Consider the following 6499-nt stretch of genomic DNA (forward strand, 5'->3'; position numbering starts at 1 on the left):
AGCCTTTATGGCTGGCGCCCGTGAACCCATTCACTTGCGCTTGACACTCATGCCACTCGTTGTACACCCCCGGAACCTTCCCTTTGTACATGACATAGCAATTCCATCTCGCCGTCAAGAAACTAGGTACCTGTTAGAGATGCATGTTCATGAAGAGGATGTACAATCATATATATGCAACAAAATATACTAGAGCAACACCGAAAAATAAAGGGTTAGCAACTAGATGCAACATACAGTACCAGCGCCGGGGTCGGGGGCGAGCGACGGGGGAAGAGAGAGTGGGGATTTGGGGGGAAAAGTCAGGATGAAGCAGGGATAGTGAGAATTTTGGGTTAAGTGGACGTAGCAGCAGCACATTTGGATAACGGCGCTACTGCTAACCGAGACCAAAAAGTGTGCCAATTTGAAATTTAGCAGCAGCGACCTCAGAAAAAGCGCGCTACTACTACATCCATAGCAGTAGCGCGGCTCGCGGCACCGCGCTGCTGCTAAATGGAGTTTGGTGGACACCCGCCGGTCGATATTTGTAGCAGCACGGTTTACACCGAGCGCGCTACTGCTAAAAACTTGTCAGTAGCGAGTTTCCCACACACGCGCTACTACTAATTAGCAGCTGCGCTCCTTTTTGAGCCGCGCTGCTACTAAGATTTTGTGTATAGGCTTTTCCCTAGTAGTGCCTTCATGAACACCGTTAAAACTAGGATTGATTGTGAAAAGGATGTTCTTACGATTGGCTTAGACGATATGACTCATGAATTTAATTTTGCTAAATTTCGTAGACAACCCCGTGATAGAGAATTACCTAGTAAAGATGAAATAATTGGTCTTGCTTCTATTGCCGTGCCTCCTACTGATCTGTTAGAAAAATATTTGCTAGACCATGAAAATGATATGTTATGAAAGAAAGAAGGGAAATAGACGAATTATTTCTTAAACAGGAACCTATCTTGAAACGTAACCTTCCCGTTGAAATTCTTGGGGATCCTCCTCCACCCAAGGGTCATCCCGTGTTTGAACTCAAACCATTACCTGATAATCTTAAGTATGCTTATCTTGATGAAAAAGAAATATATACTGTTATTATTAGTGCTAACCTTACAGAGAAAGAAGAAGAAATATTATTGAAAACTCTGAAGAAGCATCGAGTAGCTATTGGATATACTCTGGATGATCTTAAGGGCACTAGTCCCACATTATGTCAACACAAGATTTCAGTGGAGAAAGATGCCAAACCAGTTAGAGATCCTCAAAGAAAATTAAATCCCAAGATGAAGGAAGTGGTAAGAAAGGAGATAATAAAGCTCCTTGAGGCAGGTATTATTTACCCCGTTGCTGATAGTGAATGTGTAAGCCCTGTCCATTGTGTCCCTAAAAAGGGAGATATTACCGTTGTTCCTAATGATAAAGATGAATTGATCCCACAAAGAATTATTACAGGTTATAAGATGGTAATTGATTTCCGTAAGTTAAATAAAGCTACCAAGAAAGATCATTATCCTTTACCTTTTATTAATCAAATGCTAGAAAGGCTATCCAAACATACACATTTTTGCTTTCTAGATGGTTATTCTGGTTTCTCTCAGATACCTGTGTCAGCGAAGGATCAATCTAAAACTACTTTTACTTGCCCTTTTGGTACTTTTGCTTATAGACGTATGCCTTTTGGTTTATGTAATGCACCTGCTACCTTTCAAAGATGTATGATGGCTATATTCTCTGATTTTTGTGAAAAGATTTGTGAGGTATTCATGGATGACTTCTCTGTCTATGGATCCTGTTTTGATGATTGTTTGAGCAACCTTGATCGAGTTTTGCAGAGATGCGAAGACACTAGTCTCGTCCTGAATTGGGAAAAGTGTCACTTTATGGTTAATGAAGGCATTGTCTTGGGGCACAAGATCTCCGAGAGAGGTATTGAAGTTGATAAAGACAAAGTTGATGCTATTGAAAAGATGCCATGTCCCAAGAACATAAAAGGTATAAGAAGTTTCCTTGGTCATGCCGGTTTATATAGGAGGTTCATTAAGGGCTTTTCTAAGATCTCTAGGACTCTGACTAATTTATTACAAAAAGATATTCCTTTTGTCTTTGATGATGATTGTGTAGAAATGTTTGAAGTGCTTAAGAAAGCTTTGATCACTGCACCTATTGTTCAGCCACCTGATTGGAATCTACCTTTTGAAATTATGTGTGATGCTAGTGATTATGCTGTAGGTGCTGTTCTAGGGCAAAGAGTCGATAAGAAATTGAATGTTATCCAGTATGCTAGTAAGACTCTTGGTACTGCCCAGAGAAATTATGCTAGTACTGAAAAAGAGTTCTTAGCAGTTGTGTTTGCATGTGATAAGTTTAGACCTTATATTATTGATTCCAAAGTTACTATTCACACTAATCATGCTGCTATTAAATATCTTATGGAAAAGAAAGATGCTAAGCCTAGACTCATTAGATGGGTTCTTTTGCTCCAAGAAGTTGATTTGCATATTGTTGATAGAAAGGGAGCTGAGGACCCCGTTGTAGATAACTTGTCTAGGTTAGAGAATGTTCTTGATGACCCACTGCTTATCAATGATAGCTTTCCTGATGAACAATTAGCAGTCGTCAATGCTTCTCGTACTGCTCCTTGGTATGCTGATTATGCTAATTACATTATTACCGCCTAGTTTCACATACCAGCAAAAGAAAAAGAAAAAGTTTGTTTATGATTTAAGACATTCCTTCTGGGATGATCCACACTTTATAAAGAAGGAGTGGATGGTGTTATTAGACGTTGTGTGCCTGAGCATGAACAGGAACAGATTCTACGTAAGTGTCACTCTGAATCTTATGGAGTACACCATGCTAGAGATAGAACTGCACACAAGGTACTACAATCTGGTATTTATTGGCCTACTCTCTTCAAAGATGCTCATAAGTTTGTCTTATCTTGTGATGAATGTCAAAGAATAGGTAACATTAGTAGACGTCAAGAAATGCCTATGAATTATTCTCTTGTTATTGAACCGTTTGATGTTTGGGGCTTCGATTATATGGGATCTTTTCCTGCGTCTAATGGTTATACACATATTTTAGTTGCTGTTAATTACGTTACTAAGTGGGTAGAAGCTATTCCAACTAGTAGTGCTGATCATAACACTTGTATTAAAATGCTTAAAGAAGTTATTTTTCCGAGGTTTGGAGTCCCTAGATATCTTATGACTGATGGTGGTTCACATTTCATACATGGTGCTTTCCGTAAGATGCTTGCTAAGTATGATGTCAATCATAGAATATCATCTCCTTATCATCCGCAGTCTAGTGGTCAAGTAGAGCTGAGCAATAGAGAGCTCAAATTAATTTTGCATAAGACTGTAAATAGATCTATAAAGAATTGGTCCAAAAAACTTGATGATGCATTATGGGCCTATAGAACTGCATACAAAAATCCTATGGGTATGTCTCCCTATAAGATGGTTTACGGAAAAGCGTGTCATTTGCCTCTTGAACTTGAACATAAAGCATATTGGGCTATTAAAGAGCTCAATTATGACTTCAAACTTGCCAGTGAGAAGAGGTTGTTTGATATTAGCTCACTTGATGAATGGAGAACCCAAGCCTATGAGAATGCCAAGCTTTTCAAAGAAAAAGTCAAAAGCTGGCATGATAAGAGGATACAAAAGCGTGAGTTTAACTTAGGTGATTATGTGTTATTATTCAACTCTCGCTTAAGATTTTTTGCAGGAAAGCTTCTCTCTAAATGGGAAGGCCCCTACGTTATCGAGGAGGTATATCGTTCTGGTGCCATAAAAATCAACAACTTCGAAGGCACAAGTCCGAGGGTGGTAGACGGTCAAAGAATTAAACATTATATTTCAGGTAATCCTATTAATGTTGAAACTAATATTATTGAAAGCATAACCCCGGAGGAATACATAAGGGACACTTTCCAGAACGTTCCAGACTCCGAAAAGGTATAGGTATGTGGTACGGTAAGTAAACCGACTCCAAAACAACTCCAATGGCAATTTTTATCAGTTTTGGATTATTTAAGAATTTTAGGAAGAAAGAAGTAGTCCGAAAGGGACACGAGGCTCCCACGAGAGTGGAGGGCGCCCCCCCCCATTACTGGGCGCGCCCTCCTGTCTCGTGGGCACCTCGTGTGCCTCCTGAACTCCATTTTCTTGCATATTACGTATTTTGGTCGGTAAAAATTCATTATATATACTCCCGTAGGTTTTGACCACTGTATCACGCAAATATCCTCTGTTTTCGTTTCGAGCTTCTTCCTGTTACAGATCTAGAGCACCATGGCGTCACCCTCCTTCAACAATGAAGACAAGGATGCTTGGCTATTGAAGATAGAGCTGAAAAGAGAAGAACCGGAAGAGATCAACAAGGATGAAGGGATCAAGAAGGCCATGGAGGTTCAAGCCCCGGCAGTGAAAGAAGAAGACATCCCTCAACCCTTACCTAACCTTTTTACTCCAGCTGAGATCGAAGCTTTCAAGATGATTGAGTTAGCTCGCATACAAAATAAGTATCTCACACAGGAGAATATTTTGTTGAAGGAACATATCACCGGACTCAAGGGCATTATCCGCAAGTTGGAGGAGCTTTTACGCTCGATGTGCGGTTATCCACCATCATCATCACCACCTCCATCACCTACGAGGACATAATCACATGGGTATGGGCACTCCCCCTTGGCAACTTCCAAGCTTGGCGGAGGTGCCATGGTATCGTATCACCATCACATTCCTATCTTTACCGTTTTATTTAGTTCGATCCTTTTAGTAGTATCTTGATCTAGTAGATTGAAGTTTTGATATCAAGTAGTTTTGAGTTTTGCTTAGTGATCTTTTTCTATAATCGAGTCTGTGAGTTATCTATAATAAAGATTAGTGTTGAGTCAAGGGATTTTGCTTTGTTGCTATGATCTTGAGAAAAATAAAAAGAATAAAAGAGTTCATATTGATCTTATGAATAGCAATAACTTCACACATAGAAAGTATGAGGCATAAAGGTTGTTGAGAGTTGATAAACGTAATTTTGGTCATCGTTGCAAGTAATAGGAAGTAATAAGGGAAGAGAGGTTCACATAATTACACTATCTTGGACAACTTTTATGATTGTGAGCACTCATTAAGTATGACATGCTAAAAGAGTTGACGATGGACAAGGAAGACAATGTAATGGTTTATGTTTTCTCATCTCAGTTAAAGTATGTTGTCATTGACCTTCCGAACATGTTGAGCTTGCCTTTCCCCCTCATGCTAGCCAAATTCCCAGCACCAAGTAGAGATACTACTTGTGCTTCCAAATACCCTTAAACCCAGTTTTACCATGAGAATCCACCATATCTACCTATGGATTGAGTAAGATCCTTCAAGTAAGTTGTCATCGGTGCAAGCAATAAAAATTGATCCTGAAATATGCATGACTTATTAGTGCAGAGAAAATAAGCTTTATACGATCTTGTTATGGAAGCAATAAAAGCGACGGACTGCATAATAAAGGTCCATACACAAGTGACATATAAAGTGACGTTCTTTCGTACTAAGATTTTGTGTATCCGACCCTGAAAGCGCATGAAAACCTCTGCTTCCCTCTGCGAAGGGCCTATCTTTTACTTCATGTTCTTACTTTATGCTTTTATTTTGTGCTTTAGTCAAGGTGATCTTCACCTTTCCCTTTTTCATTTTATCCTTTGGCAAGCTCCTCGTGTTTGAAAGATCGTGATATACATATCCAATTGGATGTTCGTTAGCATGGGCTATTATTGTTGACATCACCTAAAGGTGAATACGTTGGGAGGCAACAAAATAGCCCCTATCTTTCTCAGTGTCCGTCTCAAACTCCATAACCACAAGTATTGCGTGAGTGTTAGCAATTGTAGAGGACTATATGATAGTTGAGTATGTGGACTTGCTAAAAAGCTCTATTGTTGACTCTTTCTGAGGTTATGATAAATTGCGATTGCTTCAATAACTGAGATTATAACTTATTTATTTCTTACTGAAGTTTGTGAACCATACTTGATACTGTGAATTGATTGTTACTTGAGCATAAGAAATTATATAATGGAATCTTTATATGTTGCTGTTATAAGAATGATCATGATGCCCTCATGTCCGTATTTTATTTTTATCGACACCTCTATCTCTAAACATGGGGACATATTTTTCGTTATCGGCTTCTGCTTGAGGGCAAGCAAGGTCTAAGCTTGGGGGAGTTGATACGTCCATTTTGCATCATGCTTTTATATCAATATTTATTGCAGTATGGGCTGTTATTACACAATATATTTCAATACTTATGGCTATTATCTCTTATTTTACAAGGTTTACCATGAATAGAGGGAATGCCGGCAGCTGGAATTCTGGTTGGAAATGGAGCAAACGTTGGAAACCTATTCTGCACAACTCCAAAAGTCCTGAAACTCCCCGAAACAACTTTTTGGAATTAATAAGAATTTATGAGCGAAAGAAATACACCAGGGGGCCCACAGCCTATCCAG

This window comes from Triticum aestivum, chromosome 7B (assembly GCF_018294505.1).
Source record: "Triticum aestivum cultivar Chinese Spring chromosome 7B, IWGSC CS RefSeq v2.1, whole genome shotgun sequence".
Lineage (NCBI taxonomy): Eukaryota > Viridiplantae > Streptophyta > Magnoliopsida > Poales > Poaceae > Triticum > Triticum aestivum.